The following is a 22,114-nucleotide window of genomic DNA, read 5'->3' as shown; positions in this document are numbered from 1 at the left end:
AATGGTGGGATATACATTGAATTGTTGCTGTTGTTGTTGGGCCTTACAACGGCCCTGTGAGGTAGATTAGGCTGAGACATGGAGATAACCAAAGACACCTCGCAAACGGCAGAGACGACCGCTCTACTCCGTACACTAAGCCAGTTCCCCAGCACGGCCTCTGGTTGAGTCACAAACACTTTGAGACAGAATGTTTGCTATGCCCTCATCCCATAACCAGGGATCAACATGTCAGATGCAAATGTCATCATTTTATTGCTGGGAGGGGGGCAACATTTCCTTGCATTCCTTGAGTGGTATGTTTCCTAAGAATGAACAAAGTAGGAATCAATCTCTGGCTCTTTTCAAACAGAACAACAACAGTTCTGTGTTCTTGCTCATCTAAAATAAGTTGTCTTCTGCCAGATTGAGTGAGTGAGCAAATAAGTAAATTGGTTGAAAGACCGAGCGTGTGAGAAGAAACTGAAAATGAATGCACAGCATTCAAGAATTTCATTACAAGAAACAAGAAGGGTGCAAGCGTTGCTTTAATTAAATCTGAACTTAAATCAAATGGAATGGTCGTGACTCTGTACCTTCTCCCTCTCTCTTTCAATGATGGTACCATACGGCCTGGTTCCATCTTTGCCAAGGGTGAAGAGTCTCAGTCCTCCACAACGCCTCCCTGCTAAAAAAAAATTTGCATCACCTCCACTCCTCTAATATCTATTCCTGCAAGAAACGCTGTGGTGCATATGTCCAAATGTAACACGTTGCCTGGGATTTTGCTCATCTCTTCCTCTTGAGAAGTACACCTCCCACACTCGCCTTGCCATTGCTTCAGTCGGCCATGCAACTTGGAAGATTAAATTTAGATTGCAGATGTATGTTCTTGTGATACTGGAGATACTTGTCAAGCCTTTGAGAAGTGTGTGTGTGTGTGTGTGTGTAATGACCTTCAGAGCAGGATCTCTCATCAGTTTTCTATAGCGTTTTCTTGGGAAATAAATCTCTTCGTGACAAGCAATAACCATGTGTACATTTAAGGAAACCCCGAGGATTTTCCCTATTGGCCATAATGAGGCTTCCAGTAAATCCTTCAAGTCGAACATTCCCAAGTGTTCCCCTCCCCCCACTTTCCAGATGTTTTAGCAGCTTATCTTCCTCACTGCTTGCTCTAAAGCTGATCTTCCTAGCTCCTTGGCTTGTGCCCTCTCTGCAAGAATATATATCTACAGGCATCCAAGTCCCTGCTGTTTGGAAATATCAGTGACCCTAAAGCGGGCAATCATGTCTTCAGTACAAACCATCAGCCCCCACTGTTTTCTTGTTTCTCATTTTTCCCTTTTTCTTCTTTCTTGTGACATTTATGGAAATCAGGCTGCAATCCTACATATGTGTACTTGCCAGGGAGTAAGTCCTAGTGAACTCAGCGGGACTTACTTCTAAGTAGACATGAATGAAATTGCTCTGTGAGACTCCTAGGTCACAGGGAAGTCGACCAGATTTCCTCATTTTTATTTTTATTTTTTTTAAATTTACATTTATATGTAAATATGTGCACAAAATTTCTTCTTCATAATGAAACACCCACCTTTTCCTGCTTATGACAAAGACATAGACACCCAAACCGATTTGTGTATACGTATGCCTCTTCCGTCTTTTTTGTATTATTTTAAATTATAATTTGAGGTTAAATTTAAACTGTAATAACTTAAATATATCCTTATCAATCACAAGTGTTAATGAATTGGTTGTTTTGCATACGTATTTAAAAGGGATTTCTTTATTTTTTTAGAGTATGCACTCATAAACACTAGCATAGATGAATTTAAAAGAAGAAGAAACAAACTTACAGAGAGGGACAGGCCTCGGTAGCCCTTCTGTTAGGCAGAGTGTGACAGCTGCCTTAGGGGGCAGGTACTGTATCTGGAGAACAGACCTCTGTGTGGCAGCAACCTTCACTACCCCTCTCAAGCTAGTGTCCTGCTCCTAGGTGTGCTGGAGGAGTTGCCCCACTGCCAACACTGAAGGTATGCATACATTTGAAACCCATTGTCAGACTTCATGAAATCAGATCCCTCCCCTGGTGGTAGTGATTAAGAAGATCAAACAAAAGGAGCATTCTTACCAGAGTTTAATAATCACAGTGAGGGACAAAGGAATGCATATCCCTCTAAAAATGGTGTTGCTCCCTGTTAAGGTTTACCCCCTCTGTCCCCCTTAATCTACATCACTCCTATGTCGGGTAATCTGAGCTTGTTGCCTATGCGCTTTCTGTTCTATCACTCTCAGAGCCCGTCTAGTCCTAGGCAAGGGGGGGGTCAGGAATGCTGTCCAAGGACACTGAATCTGCAAGCTGTCTCTCTCCTGGTGTGCCCTCTTCTAGCTGTTCCTCTCCCAGTATTTCCCAGCTTCTCCCTTCTGGACTATGTCCCTCTGCAAACCACTGTTCTAAATCAATACTGGGAAGGTTCAGGAGAAGGGGGTGGTGGCTCCCAGCATTCCTCCTCAGTCCAGCCCCTGATGCCCATGTATACCACTTTAACAGTCAGGCTTCTTCCAAAGAATCCTGGGAACTGTAGGTTGTTGAGGGTGCCAAGCATTGTTAGGAGACCCCTCACAGAGTTACGATTCACAGTACTCTTACCAAACTACAGTTACCAGGATTCATTGGGGGAAGCCGTGTCTGTGGCGTGAGAAGCGCTATGAGCATATGTGGTGGATGTGACCGAAGTATGATTCAGCTGCCAGCCCAGTTGGCTTCCATATGTGGAGTGGAGGAGGGCACCATCTTGCACTTCCCTCCAGGCAGCGAAATGTCTTGTGCCAGCCCCAAAGAGCCTGTATCCAATGACTGTTTAGCCATGACCTCTCAATGGAGACCTCAGATTCATGCTCTGTGTACCTCTGCTTGGGGGAGCAGAGAGGGTTGTTAGCTTTCATGTCCTGCTTGTGGGGCAATATCAGAAACAGAAGATACACAGAAGACAGCACAAAGAAGGTAGGTCTTGTGTTCTTATGGGTACACTTTGAATTCCTTACTGACTTATTCACAAAACAAACGAATCTTCAGTGGTTTTGTTCTTAGCAGCTGCTAAGCCCTTTAATTTATCCAAGTCATTTACAATTTCTGATGGAACTGTTAATGGTGTGATGCGCACAGTGGAGGGGGAGGAATTTGAAAGGCTTAAATACTTTCTTTTTGTTTACTGCTGCTGTTTGTAATTTGTTTGTGTTTTTTGGTGTTTTTTTTTTTTTTAACTTCTCTCCCCAGAGGCAGAAAGCTGTGTTTGGAATATGTCATTGCCATGTCCCTAACCCCTTTATCATGTTGATGCAGTGTAGATTGAAAGAGCGAACTGCAGCCCACCCAGGGGGGGACGCAGGATTGCTACCAGCTTTCAGTTCAAAGTACCTGCCTGTGATATGAAACATACCATAAAATTAATGCTTTCCAGATGTCCCCAAGAATTCTCCACCATCCATTTCACCTACGTGAATGTTACTGAGTAGGAAATGTTTTTTTTTTCCTTTCACCTCATTGTCCTTCTTAGCTAACACCCGGCACTTTGATGGATTTAGTTGCTACTAGAATGTGTGAGCTAGTTGTGGTCATATGTTCTTGCCAGCAGCAGCAAGAGTTTTTCTTTTCTTTTCTAAAACGAAATGGCTTTAAATACTGGTGTTGGGAGTTAAATGGACATTTTTGGTAAGCGCTTGATTCTGCTACTGAGTTACTCCGTTGAGATTCCAATCCAAAAGCAGGCAAGGCCAGATGCTAAAGATGGAAGTACCACTGCTGGCTGGTTTGCCAATGTCCCTGGCACCTCCAAAATAGGAGTGGGAAACACTGGTGCCAACTCCAGGAGTATCTGGGCACCCACAAAATTTTCACAGTGGGTGCACGGCCTCCACCGCCACTGCCTTAACTCTGACTCTCCATAGCTACAAGGGAGACTGGACCAGGGAGAGCAGTGGCAGTGGGCAGAGGCCAAGAAGCATGCACGATGTGACGTGACATCATGACGTCACATCACATGTTGCAAACCACTGAGCACCCACAGTCTAGGGCCCAAGTCGGTGCCCCTGGTAGGAAAGGCTACTTTCTGAAAACTTGAAGAGCCATTTCCACTCAGTTAGATAAATCAGTTGTCATTCTCAGTAGAAAGCAGCTTCATATGTTCACCTTTTCCCTCGGCCTAACCTGCACCACAAAATGGGAAATGGGCAGCTGCCATGGGGTGTGTGCAAAAATCATGTACAGCCCTCCAAGCTCCTTGGAGTAGGGCAGGATATAAATATATGCACTGATTTGGTCGGAAGTAACATTTATTTACGCTCACTGGAAGGACAGATCCTGAAGTTGAGGCTCCAATACTTTGGCCACCTCATGAGAAGAGAAGACTCCCTGGAAAAGACCCTGATGTTGGGAAAGATGGAGGGCACAAGGAGAAGGGGACGACAGAGGATGAGATGGTTGGACAGTGTTCTCGAAGCGACTGGCATGAGTTTGGCCAAACTGCGGGAGGCAGTGGAGGATAGGGGTGCCTGGCGTGCTCTGGTCTATGGGGTCACGAAGAGTCGGACACGACTGAACAACAACAACAAACATTTATTTATGCCTGTAGTTTAATCAAGTTAAGGCCCATCTTGCTGTCTTGCAGAGTCCTTGAAGGGTGGGGAGGTGGAGAGGACCCAATCTACAGCCAGGATGAACATTTTGTGAAATAAATAAATAAATCCACCCCACATTCCTGCCCAGGCGGTAGCCCACATGGCATCATTGGGCCCCTACCCTCTGGCACTCCAGATGACTCTACAGGGCTGGCACTGCAAACCTGATTCATGCCTCGGTCGGCCTGATCCTGTGTTTTGGCAGGCCTGGTGTGAGTTGACACAAAGGAAGGCAGGAAGCTGTTGGATCTTACTGATTGCCCCATAGAACAGGTTCAGTAGAGCGGGGCAAAATGAGGACCACAATGATCCCCTTAGCAAAGCTTCATTTTATTTGGATTTATGCACTGCCTTATTTTGCACACAGAGTAATAAAATATGTGCTGTGCATATCCAATGGGTACTTTGGAAAGATATAAATGCAGAGGAGTCATTTACAAAGTCAAGTTTTGATTTACTTAAGTTTTGTACAGATCACTTTTTAGAAACTTGGAGCCAGTATTGTATAGCTTTGATGTGTTCGGTTTTTAATTTCTTTGCAGGTTTTCCCATCAAAACTAGTTTTATAGGCTACCTTAGTGTTCAGGGTGTAACCTAGGAAAGCCTAGGTTCCCAGTTGTCTGTTCCCAGTTGTCTTATTGAAATGATCAGCACACTCTCTTAGGAGGTCAAAGTAGTAACCAGCTGTACTGGGCTGGTCCAATGTTCTCAACCACTAATGTACAGAGGAACCATTGTGGTGCTTCCTTGCAGAAATATATACAGGCCCTGGAAATACTAACGATGATTTGTAAGAATGGTGATTGGGTAAAGGGGATCATAGAAAAAAAAATTACTATTCATTGTAAATATGTTGTTGCGTACTGCTAATTAATTTTTAAACAGGCTCACTAAGGACCTCATTGCTAAAACATGACGATTTTTCCGCTGGCAGAATAACTGTTAATCCACGACAAAACAGAAAGGAACCTCATGAAACCTGGGTCTCACTCGGCAGGCACAATTTGCTCCATTTTTTGTTTTACATTAAAAAGTTTTAATGGAACTTCAGAAAGATTTTAAGGTTTCAGGAGATGAGCGCTTCCAAATTGGGAAATGTACCAGCATGATTGGAGCAGTGGTGATGGGGATTACTCTTTAAGGAAAGGGTGTCTCAGAAAACAGAAAATATAAGGCCAGTCAGTGTGCAGGTTGATATTTGAAGATACATCCTTTGACTGTATGAGGGAGGAAAAATTGCTCTGAAACATCATGAACACCCACACTAGCATCAGTTGATTCTCCTTCTTCTTCTTAGGTCAGCACAGTTTTCATAATGCCACAACTAAGAATACTTAGAGCCCTTGTAGAGGTAACCCCGGATCTCCAAGGATTCTCAACAGAGGAGACAGATACTCTCCTCAGACAGCTTTCAGAGGTGATCCAAGAACCAAGACAGGGATTTGGTGCTTAGGAACATACCGAAGAAGTACAAGACAGCCCAAAATACCTTGTTGCCCAGGCCAGATCGCAACCCAAACAGGAAGCGTTTTACAGCTCTTCCTGTTGCAAATACAACAGCAAGGATCATCCAGTTTGCAACTTAAGGGTTAATTCTGTTCAGTGTGAGCATCAACTAGCCAAGAGGTGGGAAAGAGGAAGTGTTGCTTAGCAACCAGGCAGAGTGTCATGCTCTTCAGCGAAGTAGCACATTTTCTGATTGGCAGTGTGGTTCTGAGAGAGCTTTCCTCTGTATGTTTGGTTGCACGTATTCCTTTTCAGTGCAAGGCCTGAACTGAAAGACAAGACCTCTCTGTTCTTTTCTCCCCAAAGGAGACACTGCTTTTGTCCAGTTTGTTCAGCAAAGTGTTATCAGGACTTTTCTGTCTAGACTGTGTCTGCGTTATATAAGTGACTTTGCTCACACTTTGCATCCAGGAGGGCCCAATGGGAGGGTGGAACCTGTCCAAAGCCTGAAAGTACTCAGCTGCCTGTGTAGATACTCCAGGCTGCATTTCTGATAGTTCACTACATGAGGCTGCTGCACACCGAAAGGTTCCATTTCTGGCCTCAGCAGCCCCCGGAAGAGCTTTTGCACTCTCGGCTGCTGCTTCCTCTCAGGCAAGCACAGAAAGTGCTTCTTATTCTCTGCTGGGTTGTTGTTTGATTGTTACACCTTGCAGTTAAGGGCCCTTGGCTCCTGGGTGCCCAAAAAGACTATTTCCAGACAACCTGGAGCAGGTTGCACCTTATGCCATCTGAGTGGAACCCGGCAGAATAGCATCCTCTGAATTCATTTCTCCTGCCAGAAAGTCCCAGGAGCAGAGTCTCCCAGTGATGAATGAAGTTCCATGTTTGAACCATGTTTGCATTCAATTCCTTTCTGAACCTCTAGATCCATCTTCCCCACCATCACAAACCCAGCAAATGGGAAGCACATAACTTGTGCCAGGAAAACCCTGTTGATAACTATACTGAGTCATCTGGAAGGAAAAGTCAACTTTCTCTTATCTCCATTTCAGACCCATAGAATAGTTTTCATAGGTTGCAGCCAATACTAGTCATAATTCCATAACTCTCCAACATTTCTCTGATGAAAATAGGGGCATCCTATTCCATACCCTCCAGCATTTCTCCAGTGTAAACAGAGACGTCCCCTCCACCATTTATCCAGTGAAAATTTGTTGTTGTTCAGTCGTTCAGTCGTGTCCGACTCTTCGTGACCCCATGGACCAGAGCACCCCTATCCTCCACTGCCTCCCGCAGTTTGGCCAAACTCATGCCAGTCGCTTCGAGAACACTGTCCAACCATCTCATCTTCTGTCATCCCCTTCTCCTTGTGCCTTCCATCTTTCCCAACATCAGGGTCTTTTCCAGGGAGTCTTCTCTTGAGGTGGCCAAAGTACTGGAGCCTCAACTTCAGGATCTGTCCTTCCAGTGAGCACTCAGGGCTGATTTCTTTAAGGATGGATAAGTTTGATCTTTTTGCAGTCCATGGGACTCTCAAGAGTCTCCTCCAGCACCAGAATTCAAAAGCATCAATTCTTCAGCGATCCATCCAGTGAAAATAGGGACGTTCTATTCCATACGCTCGAACATTTCTCCAGTGAAAATAGGGGAAGGGGGGGGGACATTCCAAGATCAAATCAGAAACTGGGATGGCTTCTGTAAATCCGGGACTTTCCCTGGAATATAGGGGCACTCGTTGAAAATGAATTAAGTTATGTTCATGAATTTCAGTGAGTCTGTTCATAGGTAAAACTGAGTTGGATCCTCCGCCATCTTAGCATACCACCCTTAAAACCATCACTTGCCACTTAAAGAGGACTTTCTCCCTGGATGCAAGTGTCCAGCACAGCTGAAACGATCAATAAATGTTGCATATGGGCTGTATGTGCTGAGCATGTGTGCTGTTGCCCATTCATTTATTCCTCCGCATCCGTCTGGGCTGCTCCCAGGCTTTTGTCACCATCTCCTTACCCTAGCTTGCTGTGTGTGTCATTCTTATTTTATGTTTTCTGAGTCTGCTCCCACAGAAAATCTATTATTAGTCTCTAGGGTGAATGTCAGTGAGTAGGATTATTTATACATGTAAATCAGGAGGACTGGGGGATTGAAGTTATAATGACAGGCTCCTCCAGCCTGATGCAGGTGATTACGACGCGGCAGGTTTCATTCTTTCTGCCAGAATCCATGTACCAATAGAGGCGATTTACTGTTGGTGCAGATGGGAACGTTGGGCTGTAAATCTAAATGCTGGATGTGTCCACTTGCTTGTTTCTCAGGTTCTTTTTTTCCTGCCGATAAATCATATCCCATGCTCTTCGAAAGGGGGGGGGGAGAAATGAGCATGATATGCTCATAGACAGACCATGGCATTCATGGAAGAAAAAAATATTCTGAGCTTCCTGCTTTCACCTCTTCCTTTGCACCCTTGAAAGCACACTAGTGGAATGGCCCACTCTCTTATATTCTTTGTAAACCATGGGGGCCAATGTAGTACCTTCCAGATTTTGTTGGACTCCTACTCCCATCAGCCCCAGGCATCAGGGCCAATTGTCAGGGCTTATGAGATCTGTAGTCCAGCAATGTCTGGAGGGCACGACTGTGGCTATTCTTTGTGGGATGTGATATATAAGTAGCAGTCAAGTACAACATTCCTTGTTTTCCTAGAGTGGACAAGCGGGGGAATGTTTGGTCCAGCCAGTCGAAAACTTCCTGTTTCCTCCTGGCTGGGATATACTTCCTTTGCATGTGACTAGAGGTGGGCATGACCTTACCTGTCCAGGTAACAAAAGGACAAGGCACGCTGCATACTCTCTCTCTCTCTCTGACTTCCTCTGTCGTTGGAGCAGCTTTTTAGCTAGAGATGCTCTGTAGCCAACAGGACACTGGGATTATCCCCACATGAGATAGCTCCACATGTATATACTTTGTAACTAAGTCTGCCTTCTGGGATCATTTCAGAAATATTGATATTTTTTTTTTGGTGAATTCCCTTAAAAAAACCAAACCTCCAAAGCTCAACAACTCTGCCAAAAAACACTCAACAACTTTTGTGTCCAAATTTTCACTTTTTGAAATATGGCAACCCTAATTAAGTTTTAGGCTTGAACTTTGCCACGCCTGAAAGGTAGGTGTGGTTTGAAAAACCTGGCAAGCCAAACTTATGAGGCCTGTGGGCTGGAGGTTCCCCACCACTGGGATCGGTGTAAATTCAGGCCTCTGGTCAGATTAAAAAGGTGGGTGGCTGGGATCTCACGGGCACTGCACTCAGCAGCAAAGGGCAGTATGCAACAAAACAATTCCTCTAGCTCAAGCACTTTGGGCTACACCATGCAATGTACCTCCCTCTCCTCTCGCCATGCGCCCTGCACCCCCCATCTGCTTTGTAGGGTTGGAGGGAAACCCGTAACATATTTAGGGGGCACGTGGGGAGAGGAAGAGGAACTTTCATTGTGCTGCCCAAAGCACTTGTTTAGTTGGATACAGCTCAAAGCTTTTTAAAAATAAAAAAATCAAGTTTTGTAAAGGTGAAGGATTAGGAGAGCCAGGGGCCCAGTGCAGAAGTGCCAGTCTCTCTCTCTCTCTCTCTCTCTCTCTCTCTCTCTCTCTCTCTCTCAGAGAGAGAGATCCTGGGTTCTCTTATCATCCCTGAGCTTCAAGGATTTTTCCACGTGCAAAAGTAATATGGCATCTGGTTTCACTTCCAGCAGCTGGCAGCTTGAGGTCTATATTTTGTGTTGTGCAGAGCAAAGAGAAAATAAAGTGTTGAATTGTTTGGCATTATCAAGGATTTCTGCACCCCAGGAATCCTGCATAAAGAGATGGAAATTCTAGCCGCCAAAGCCAAGAAACAGGCGGAAGTATATGAATTTATTACGTTTTATCGCATTCTCTTTCAAGCAGCGCTGAAAAATGTCAAAAGATCATCTATTGTTCCATCATTTATAAAGGATTTTTTTTGTTTTGTTTTTCAGTTGTAATTTTTTTGATGCATGGCTTATAGAGAGATGGGAAAGAAATTGGAACAGAAGACAGAGGCAGGCACTGATGCTGGTCTGCCATTTGTCTGGCTGCAGAACTGCCTGCATTTAAATTTCTCATATTCCAGTTCTTAATTTAACAAATGTAATTAAGGCTGAGGTAGGTACTCAGATTATTCACTTACTCCAGATGGGGGGGAAATTAAATTGAATGCAAATTTTGTAATCAGACGTGAAGTTCAGAACGTTGGACGTGATGGGGAAATGGCTGGAACTTAATAGGGACCTACTTTCCCTAAACAGTGCCCAAGTTTCGAAGCTGGGATTATTTGAATAATTGAGGTGGCATTAGATAAGATATCTGATTGCTGATATCTTCCGAAAAACGAAGTCCTTGTAATTCTCCACCGAGGGGGATTAGTCTGTGCCACAGGGCATGCTGGAGAAATGAGGAGTCTGCTGCTTTAGATAGCTTTGCGTCTGAATTTCAGCCAGGTTATTTGTGGCCTTTAAAGGTTCCATACGGTCCAGCATAAGAAGAGCTGGCTGCAACAGGTCATTGGTCCTCGAGCATCCTGTTCTCACAGTGGCCAACCAGATGCCTGCAAGAAGCCCGCAGGACCTGATCACAACTACACTCCCCCTGCTTGTGATTCCCTTCCAGTGGCACCTAAAGGTTTATCACCTCCAACACTGGGGGCAGAACATAGCCATTGTGGCTAGCAGCCATTGGTTGCCTTATCCCCCATAAATCTGGCTAATCCCCTTTTTAAGGCATCCAGGCTGGTGGTGCCCATCACACTAACTCTTGTTGGAAGGAATTCCAGTTACTGTTTAAGGACAACTGTTCATATGAAATGAAATCAGTGTCGGATTTACATATAAGCTAAAAAAAAAAAAAAGCTATAGCTTAGGGCCCCACTGTCTTGCCCCCCCCAAAAAAAAAATTAAAGGGGGGGGGAACCTGGATGTGCATTTCCAAAATATAAGATTAAAAACAAATAAAATAAAACCTACATACAGGAACAGTGTTTTGTGTTGTGTAGGCTCCTATGATATAAATAATGGGCCCTGCCTGCTCGCCTGCTCCCTAAAATATCACTGGTTTGCTCACTTCTATAGATAGCATGCCTACATTCTGCATGGACTGGTTATTTTGTTATGTGCAAATGGCTTTAGATGCCTAATAGGTCCATAAATTACCATATAGCATACAGTATATTCAACACAAAAACAGCGGCAATTTGTTGTTGACAAAGGACAGCTGGACATATAAAGGGCCCCATTAGCTCAGGGCCTCATCAAACCTAAATCTGGCCCTGAATGAGATCATTTCCTATTCTTCCCATTTCCTTGAGGAGAAAGAAGTGTCAGGTTTGGTGCTACCAGTTTTGCAGTGTAATCCTAGCTGTGTCTGCACAGAAGTAAGTCCTGTGAAATTTTGTAGGGTTTACTCCCAGGTAAGTGAAATTAGGATTGCAGCCAAAGTCAGGGATGGAAAAGCTGAGGCTCTCCCGATGTTGCTGCACATCATCTGTGACCATTGGGAATTCTGGTAGGGGCTGAAGGAAGTTGCAGTCCAGCAATATCTGGAGGACCACAGTTTCCCCATTCCTGGCTTAAAGCTTAAGGTAAGGAGACCCCTGACCATTAGGTCCAGTCATGTCCGACTCTGGGGTTGCGGTGCTCATCTCGCATTACTGTCCGAGGGAGCCGGCATACAGCTTCCAGGTCATGTGGCCAGCATGACTAAGCCCCTTCTGGCAAACCACAACAGCGCACGGAAACACTGTTTACCTTCCCGCCAGAGCAGTCCCTATTTATCTACTTGCACTTTGATGTGCTTTCGAACTGCTAGGTTGGCAGGAGCTGGGACCGAGCAACAGGAGCTCACCCCATTGTGGGGATTCGAACCACCGACCTTCTGATCAGCAAGCCCTAGGGTCTGTGGTTTAACCCACAGCGCCACCCACGTCCCAAACAGGTACTGCTATACTGCTCTGTATCGGATTTGCAGAGCAGAGGTGCCTAATTTCTCTGAGTTTCTGTGAGCTTGTTAAGACATTCATTGTGCATTTGTGATGATTTCTCCTCAAGAAGGAATTGGGGTGGTAGTGCACAATCCCACCTTCAATAATGTTTGCTTCTGCAAATGTCTTGGGGCCGGCTAATTTCCAATAAATGCATGTGCTGTGCCTTCCTGCTGAAATCCTGTAACTTTTTATACCACAGATGTTCCAGGGGAGGTGGGCATTTGCCCCACTTCTATTGCATTATTGTGCATGGGTGCTCCTCCAGATAATGTGTGGGTGGTCCAGTATAAATCTAACACCAGTGCACTATTCCTGCATTAATGTCCTGTTGCAGAATACAGCAGCAGCAGCAACAACAAAACAACAAACTGGAGGTGCACATCCTCTTCACCAGCTATGTCGCCTTCCCAGAGTTAATTTCCCCTCTTGCATTAATTGTACTGTCAGCACCAACCTTAACCATGGTTGTGGCTAGCCATGGTTCTTAGCCATGGTTATGGCTAGCCATGGTTCTTACTTAATCAGGATTTGAAACCCTCATGCTGTTGCATTCATGTTCTGCTTGCAGGCTTCCTATAGGCATCTGTTTGGCCACTATGGGTTCAAGATACTGGGCCAGATGGGCCTTTGGCCTGATACAAGAAGGCTCTTCCTAAAGTTCATGTCTTCTTTGTGTGCTTCTCAGTGGCTACTGTGGCAGGCAAGATGCCGATCTGATCTAGCAGGACTTGTGCTCTTATGAGACCCTTAAGAGTTTGTGTGCTGATGAGATTGTGCGATTTCTTCTAATTTATCTCCGTTTCTCACGTTTTCATGCCTGAGGATATCCTCTAGGTCTAAAGGCCTAGAAAAAACCTGGCGGTATTTGAACTCCACCCACCCAAGAAGGGTAGCTTTCCCCTGGAACCTAAATCACATCAGACAAGTTGGGTGTTATCTTAAGGTTTGCAAATTGCTTGTTTGCTTTTTCCAGCTGGAGCTGTTAATTCAGAACAATTAACATGCAGTTTAAAACTGAAGCGAAGCATATGGAAGTGGTCCCAAGGAAAAGAGTCTCTCTCTTTTTACAGCATCTCTTTAGTATCAGAGAGGGAGTCTGAAAAACAGTCTGCTTGCAGCGGGAGGGAGGAGAACAGGTCCTGAACTGCTTAGGAGCAGGTGCTGCATCATTCACATTCTTTAGGGAAATAACAAATGTCTAGTGTAAAATGCTTCAGCAATACATCTTCATTTTAAGGACTTTGTGGATTTCAGATCAGCAAATGAAGACATAACGCAGGGGCTGATTTCTCTTCCTGACAAACTCGGCAAATGCTAAGGCTCCCTGTCTCCAAAACCTGCTGCATTCCTTCTTCCAGTCAAGCAAGTGAGGTTGCTGCAGAACCCATGCCAAAAATGCCTGGTTGGTGCTACCAGCAAAAGCAGCATTATTACCCTTCAGTCCAGAACTTGGATGGTTACATGTTTCCAACCATAGCTCTTGCTTGTGTTAACATGGTGCTTTGTGAGGTCTTGCCTCGAACACCCTTTAGGCAGTCCCTATTACGGAGGAGAGTGAGGGTGTCAGGAAAGGGCAGGAAATAGCTAGTGAATTAACTTATTATTGTATTTTTGGGAGGGGTATTTATTTGGAATATTCGTAAACCTCTAAACTTTACAAAATATCATACAATGACAATCAACTGCATCCAAACAAAAACAGAGCAGTTCTCCAGAGAATTCAGGTACTGCCCAAAAATCAAGTCATTGTTTGGGGAAAGCTTGTAAAAATAATAATCACAATAATAGTTTTGAAGCATCTGATGTTCTGGCTACAATGTTGAGACCTGTCTGACTTTAGTGGGTTGAGGTGTGTTCCACAAGTCAGGTGCCATTGTATTGGAAAATCTAGTCCGAGCCACCATGGAACCAGGGGCAGGGGAGGGGAGGAATTTGATTGATAAATTTGTGGATGGTAGTAAAAATGGGGTGTGACATGCTGTAGAGGAGTTGCTTGTTAGTATGTCCCAACTTTAGGTGATTGTCATCACCTGAGGGAAGTGAGTGCCCCAACAGGGCTTCTGTCTCTCTCCAAAATGCAGTGGCTCAAAAGAGGGAAGTCAACTGTAGGGAAGTGTGGGGGAGAAATTCGAATCAATTTACATTTCAATGCAAACCTACCAAATCCACATTGTCCCCAACACAGCCATCTTTCAAAATTTGCATTTCTCAGAATTTCGCAGTGCAGTTTTCCAGCCAAGCAAGGTGTACAAAAATGCATATACTTGGTTAACGTTTGCATTAAAATGCATATATTAGTGAAAATAGCATGCACAATATTGAGGGGGAAATGCTTTGTAAAAATGTGTATTGGGCAAAATTGCATACAAATATATATATATATATATATATATATATATATATATATATATATATATATATATATATATATATATATCAGGAGAAATACGCACTAAGATACTGATAAATTTCCATGAAGGCTAAAAAATAATAATCCAAAAGTGATGTGGAAATGTGTAGGACTGAAGTTCTTAAGATTGGGAAAATGCCAAACTGAGAGAATCCAAAATTGACAAATTCGCCCATCTGTACAGTCATACCTCATGTTGCGTCTACTTCAGGTTATGTGTTTTCGTGTTGTGTCCCACGGCAACCCGCAAGTACCGGAATGGGTTACTTCTGGGTTTCACAGCTCGCGCATGCGCAGAAGCGCTAAATCACACACGCGTGCGCAGACACAACGCTTCGGCTTGCGTCAGTTCCGTGTTATGGACGGGCCTCCGGAACGGATCCCGTCCGTAACACAAGGTTCCACTGTACGTGGAACAAACTTTCAGTACATGTGGCACCACAATGAAGGGCCCCATAGACCATCATTTTTATAATGACAAAGAGTTAGATGGGCACTTGGGCGATTTTATGCCTTAGATGCTGAAAAATATTGACTAGCCTTGGGTACAAGGGACCAGGCCCAACTCTTCGCAATAGGAAGAGTGTGGCGGGGGCAGCCCTAGACACTAGGCACTGAGGGGTAGTGGTGAGATGCTGAATAACCCATGGAGGAGGTTGAAAATCCCTCCCCACATGCTAGCTTTCTATGTACAGGAAGTTTTTCACATGGCTGGTGTGTCCAGGCGTGCAGTTCCTCCCACTCACTGACAGTCTGAACTCTACCAAGACGGTCCTCCATGCTTCTCGTGCACAGTTGAATTAGTTCTATGTCCTCCCTTTTGATAATGTCTTAGTTGGTTTTTAAAGCTGAAATCAGGAGCTGGGCTTTCAAGTGGCAACACATCTCTTTCCACGTGGCATTTTCTGTCGTTAACTTTTGCACTTGCGCTGTGCTCGGCGGTGAGAGGCGTGACATAGAAATGTGTGGCTGTATTGTTTAATGTCACTGTGAATATTCCAAAAGTAATTTTGCCCATCTAGAGGGAGCTGCCAGGTCATTTCTGCTGCCTTTTCCCTCCACCCCTGGGTGTGTTGCGCTGACACTTGTCAGCCCTAACTACAGTAAACTGATGTTAGGCTTCCAGATTTTACTAGCAGTGTCAGGGGTTAAGCAGCACTCTGTCTAGAAGAATAATGAAATGATGTAACCCCCACATGCAGGTGCAAGTAAGAAGACCCTGCTTGCCTATAATGGAATAGTTATGACACTTAATGGAAGCTGGGGGCAGATAAAGAACAAATCCATAAATTCAGCCTTTCTTTTTTAAAAAGGAAAGAATTATTCCAGAGGTGAGAGACATAAACCCATTTAAAACATCTCTGCATTGGGGAGCAAAGATCCAAGATCATTATTTTTGCGCGAGGATATAAAATACTAAACACCATCTTTATTAGACTTTTTTTTATGAAAGTCTGTATAAAATATGGCTACTTCGAAAGAGTTTTTTGCAGAGCGGAATGAGAAGCATTTAAAAATAATAATCCAGATTTCTCTGGAGGGAGACCCCAAAGTTCAACAGAAGATGCCGGCTGTTTCAGAGATATTTTAAGTGTCCTTCCTTATAGTACCCTTTCCGTTCCCCACAAAGTCAGGTTGCTACAGCAATGGAGCTTACAGTATAACAGCTGTGACATAAAAGCAGATATTTGGTCTCTGTTGCATCTACAGACATGGGAGCTGTAGATATAACTCCCTGGGAAGAGTCAAAGCTCAACAGTAGAGCATCCATCTTGCATGCAAATGGTCCCATGTTCCATCTCTGGCATCTCCAGGTAGGACTGGGAATGTCCCATGTCCAATACCATGGGGAGCCACTGCAAGTCAGTGTAGACAAAACTGAGATAGATGGACCAATAGTTTGACTCAGTATAAGGCAGCTTTCTATGTTATTGTGTATTCTTTGGCATTTCCCCCTCACCAGGCTTCACATGTATGTTTGTCACACTTGCAAAACAAAGGATGGGGAGGTCTTCAGTGCTTTTGGGATGTCTCCAGCAAGGTGCCCCAAGGCTCTCGTGAAGTTTATGCCCAAGCTAATGAACCCATGGTTGGTGCTCTTCTCCATAGTAAATGGTGGTCTTACCCGCGAAAAAGTTCATAAAAATGTTATGTCCACCATAAAAACTGTAATATGGCATTCTGCATGATCCAGGCATTAACATTTCCCAGACAGTTATTGTGCGATAATGGTCCTAGCTATAATTCAGCTCTAACGTTCCTTCAAGCAAATGTTATGGAGGAATAAATGACTTCCCGATTACATTGAAGGGGAAAGCTTGAGAAAGTTCCTTGGCTGTAAAATTCACATAGTAACGCGCAAAAAAGGCAAAAAAAAAAAAAAAAAAGGCTGGGAAGGAAGAGGTGGAGAGAATATCCACAATCCTCATAGGTGCTCTCTCTCCATACCACAGGTGGTCCCTACGACACCTGCCACTTGCTCCCAATTGCATATGGCTCTCAACCACATGAGAGATGATGGGGTCCTTTGCTGAAAGCATGGAGGTCAAAGGGGTAGATGTGGGTGGGAATGGGATCATTGGGGGTATAGGTGATGGGGTATATGTCATCAGAGGTGGGGCCAGGAGGTGCTGTCCTCAGCTCCTTCTGCGTATTAGAAAGCTGTCCATGGCTTCATGGAGTTTCTGTCTTTCTACCATACATTTAAACAAAGAGAACCAGCAACCTCTTGGCTTTTAAATCAAGCTATTACTGAGGTATATGAATGCAGCATCAAAAGAGGTAGAATGAAGTTGTTAGTGGTGGGAGATCTGGAGGGAGCAAACTTGACCAGTGATCCTCAAGCGTCAGCTTAGGGTAGGGATGGAATGGGCTGCCCATTTCAGTTCCCCCGGTTTCTCAATTTTCAAGTCTTAATGACCGCTCCCCACCTCAAATGGGAGGCACTTTTTGCGGGGTCACACGCAGCCACCTGGTCCTACACGATCCCCAGCAGTTCAGCCTGGCTTCGCCTCCACAAGATGGGTACCTGGAGGTTTCTGCCTAACCTCAGACAGTTAGCCAATCCCAGCTGGGGAAGTGTTGCCAGGGGAGTTGACCAGGTAGGGTTAGGACCGCCCTGCACATACAATAAAGGATGGAACTTACCTGGGAGTCCTTAGTCGGCTCCAGAGCTTCTTCCACCCTGCCCTCCCTCAATCTACACCTTCCTTTTGCAGGTTAACCTCTTCTTTACAGGTATGCAGGTGCTGTTGAGGGACCGGAAAGGAATTTCCCTGCATTGGCAGGTTTTGCCTTCCCCATAGCAAAACCGTCACAACTTTGGTGGTTTCAGGCCTTGGACGGAAGCGGTGACCCATATCCCCCCTGCGGCAGCAATCCCAGGGGTCCCCATTAAAGGGGTTGTGTGGAAGGGAGTCACTGGCCATACGCCATTGGGTTGTCAGTGCTCTCTACTGTGTTGCAGTGAAATGGGGGACGGGCTCTCTGCTTAAACATACATTTCCAGAGCCAGCCCAATCCCCACATAGTTGGGATAATCCTGATGTTCCCCAGATCCCCGGATGGGGACTGGGAGGGATAAACGCCCAATGCCTAAGCCAAGATCTCCATACATCTGAAAGTTTAATAAAGTTGTGACCAATTTTAATCCCATAACACGTTGTCATGAGACAGTATTCCTCCTGGGGGTCGCCTGGGGTCGGGGGGGCGGGTCTCCGCCTGGCCACACAAATTCAGTTCTCCACATTTCTGCAGCAATTTGAAATCCCCCGGAAAATTCACCAGCATTTTAGTTTCATTTTCTCCTAATTATCTGCTGTCTTGACTAAACTATGAACGTTTGCAGTCTTCCCATATACAATCCATTTCTGTATGTTATTTTTCATTCACATGTAATTTTTAAATGCACACTTCTCCCTAATACTTGCATTTTTGTACACATTGCTTTGTTTGAGAACTGCACTGCAAAATTAGGAGAAGTGTAAATTTTGAAGAATAGCGCTGAATAGGAAGAAACAGCGATTGGATTTTCTACTGATTGCCCTTTGTTCGAATTTAGCGCTAAAGAGCAGGTTTTCCAAAGGAAAGTAGCAGGGCAAAGGTAAAACTGCTCGGACTCCTGCCTAGAAAGCACAGGACACACGGACAACCTCTTGGACCCAAGCTTTCTGGACATGGGGCAAATGGAAGTGTGGTCAAGCCCTGAACTGAATTTCTCCTTCATCCCTAGCTTAGGGACATTACGGGTTCTCTTTTCATCTGTCAAAGATGGCAGGATCTCAGGGCTTGCTTTCAAAGTCAGGGGTGAAGTTTCTCTTGATGGCGCCTTATGTACAACAGCTGCAAACACCGTGTTCTTTCTGGGTTAACATGTGTCTTAAGTCAAAGGGCATTTCTCACTTGTTGCCTCTGTTACTTGGGCTGCTCTCAGTCAGTTCAGCTGAAACACGCAGAAGCAGCTGGATTTCACCATTTATTTATTTTTTTGGGAAATATATATATAGGCATTTCCAGGTGTGAGTTGTAGTTCAGGACCACATGTTTCCTATCCTTAGTTTAGAAAAAAAACCATGAGCTCATATAGCAATGGCATCATCCTTAGCACATCAATCACAGCTGTGACTTGTACAGAGAACAGCAATTTTGAATGTGCAGATCTGCAGTCGCCAGTGGAACATTGACTAAAAATGCCCTAAAGCAGCCCATCGTATTTCTCGAGATGGAAAGGGGATTTGGAGAAACGTAAACGACGAGAGTAAAGTGCCAAAATCTGGGGCAGCCTGCCAGTGGAATGTCTTTCCTTCTGTTTTGAAGGGAGAATGTTGGGGGGACAGAATCAGACATGCACAGAAAGGGTTGGGGGTGGCAGCAATGTTGACCGATTGTGTTTGATGTTGTGTCACACCACGCCCACCGGTGTGCATGAAATTTAGCTCGCCGTGCAGGTATGTAGTTCCAAAAGCCGTAGTCTCATAATGCCGCAGGTCCTGCGGCATGAAAGGAGCATCAGAAAAGGGGACAGAAGCACTAGCATTGATTTGGAACGCAAATATCCCAAGCAGATTTCTCGTTCTGAGAAAGAAGCTGGAATATCTTAGGTGCTACCTACCGATCTCCTGCTTTATTTTTGTTTTGCTAAACTTGAGTGTTAGCTCCCCCACCCCTTCTAGTTCATTTCAAAGCATAGCTTCTCGCCGGGTCACAGACAGGAACAAACACTCCTCCTGGCAACAATCAAATTCAGGTCATAAAATGAAGCTCTTGGTTTGTCAGCCATATCACAAAGCCAGCTCTGCCTGCTCAGTCTTGATAGCATTGACAGCAGCCAGGCCTACAGTGCTGAGACCCTTCTCCCTTCTCACCCCCTGCCTCAGTCCTCCACAAACATAGTGCTTATTGATCTTGTATCCTATGCACCAATAAAATCTGTTTGCAGCAGACCAGGGATGTGGACTTCTAAGCCGACCTGATATAAAGCAGCTCCTTTTGTAGGTTGCTGAGCACATATTGAGATTAGGGATGTGGGGTAGATTTGATTCAGTTTGCGTTCAGCAGTGAAAAGCCCTGATTCTTGCAATGCAAGAATCAAAACACACCCATCGCTCAAAATTCTCTGAATTTTTCAATGCAGTTCTCCAGCTAAGTAATGTTTACAAAAATGTGCATATTGATGAAAATAACATACAAAAATGCATTATGCTTAGTTGTTCTGCATAAATGTGGATATTAGGCAAAATTGCATTTGAAGATTATGTACATTAGCAGAAACTTTTTGATGAAACAATACATGAACCAAAATACAGTCATCCTTTCAAATCTGCACTTCTCCAAATTTTGCAATGTAGTTCTCCAGCCATATAATTGTTGTTGTTGTTGTTCAGTCGTTCAGTCGTGTCCGACTCTTCGTGACCCCATGGACCAGAGCACGCCAGGCACGCCTATCCTTCACTGCCTCTCGCAGTTTGGCCAAACTCATGCCAGTCGCTTCGAGAACACTGTCCAACCATCTCATCCTCTGTCGTCCCCTTCTCCTTGTGCCCTCCATCTTTACCAACATCAGGATCTTTTCTAGGGAGTCTTCTCTTCTCCTGAGGTGGCCAAAGTACTGGAGTCTCAACTTCAGGATCTGTCCTTCTAGTGAGCACTTAGGGCTGATTTCTTTAAGAATGGATAGGTTTGATCTTCTTGCAGTCCATGGGACTCTCAAGAGTCTCCTCCAGCACCATAATTCTGTATGTACAAAAAGGCAAAATTCCACACAAAGATGTGTATATTAGCAGACATTGAGGGCCAGTGTAGTGTAGTGATTTGAGTGTCACACAAGGGCCTGGGAGACCAGAGTTTGAATCCCCACTTGGCTATGAAATTCTGTGGGTGACCTTAGTCCGGTCACTGCTTCTCCTTAGTCCGGTCACTGGCTATGAAATTCTGTGGGTGACCTTAGTCCGGTCACCATGTTGTTGTGGGAATTAAATGAGATGGGAGAGAAGCATGCACGCCACTTCTAAGTCCTTGGAGAAAAAGGTGAGATATGAACGTAACAAATGAATAAATAATAAATCAGCAGTAAAATGCTGATAAATTTTCATTCAGACTTTCTTGCTGGAAAAACATGGCAAAAACTGAAAAACCAGAAACCGAGAAAAACCAAAACTGGCAGATTCACTTATCCCTATCCGGGAGAAATGGAAAGATGCAGGGAAAGAGAGACAGCCATTCATCATAAAGTTAGAGAGCCAGGAAATAAACTTCCTGGTGAAAAGGAACAAGTACCTTTGCTGATATTTTTGTAAAAGCCAATTTCCTATGTGCTGTGATTCTAATTTCATTTTTTTCCCTTTCTTTAAAATGCACCCTGAACTATAGCTGCATATTCTGCTTAGGGTTCCTAACCTTGGGCATGCATACACACACACACACACACACACACACACACCTGCCTTTCACCTGCAGACAGTACTTTTTTTCCTAAAGAAAATGTTTAGGGGTACTCTCATTTTCCTACGCATATTGAAATAATGCCCGTCAATGAGGCCAAACTTAGATTCACAAAATGTTTAGGGGCATGCATACCCATGCGTACCCCCAGGGAAAAAAATAGCACTGCCTGCAGATATCCCAACCATTTACAGTTTTACAAAAATTCTAATTGAAGAGGCTGGATTCCTTTGACAGTCCAGACGTATGTCTTTGTCAAAGGGCTGTCGGAGGGTTAATTTTCCAATAAAGAAGCTGAGCAGACACTGAGGTTTTATGCAGAAGGCCGACTGCCTTGTAAGAGGCACAGTTTCAAGTGATGTTAATCCCCATACTTCATTATGGTTTTAATTGTGAGCTCCCATTTTTTGGTGGGCCAAGAAAGACGGGTAGGGATAATACAGTATACCTAAGGACTCTCTCTCCGTGCTCTCTGAAAAGTTTAAACCACCAAGAGAAACATAGTATTTACTCTGTGTGTGTGTGTGTGTGTGTGTGTGTGTGTGTGTGTTGTTGCTCGCTTTTTTTAAAGAGCTTCTTTTTTTACATCCTCCTCTCCTCCCCCTCTAGTA

At 44.5% G+C, this 22,114-nt stretch overlaps 1 protein-coding gene across 2 annotated transcripts in view; it reads left to right on the top strand.

The window, feature by feature from the left end:
• Positions 1–22,114, top strand: part of PKNOX2 (PBX/knotted 1 homeobox 2) — a 283,944-nt gene that overhangs the window by 98,711 nt on the left and 163,119 nt on the right. The window contains exon 1 of one of the 2 annotated variants that reach the window (XM_033172677.1): positions 10,194–10,281. The exons of the other annotated variant lie outside the window; for it this stretch is intronic. The gene's annotated coding sequence lies outside the window, so the exon portion shown is untranslated. Of the gene's footprint in view, positions 1–10,193; positions 10,282–22,114 lie in introns of those variants that run through there. 2 annotated transcript variants of the gene reach the window in all.

Source organism: Lacerta agilis, chromosome 15 (assembly GCF_009819535.1).
Source record: "Lacerta agilis isolate rLacAgi1 chromosome 15, rLacAgi1.pri, whole genome shotgun sequence".
Lineage (NCBI taxonomy): Eukaryota > Metazoa > Chordata > Lepidosauria > Squamata > Lacertidae > Lacerta > Lacerta agilis.
This window is presented reverse-complemented; position numbering and strand designations above follow the sequence as displayed.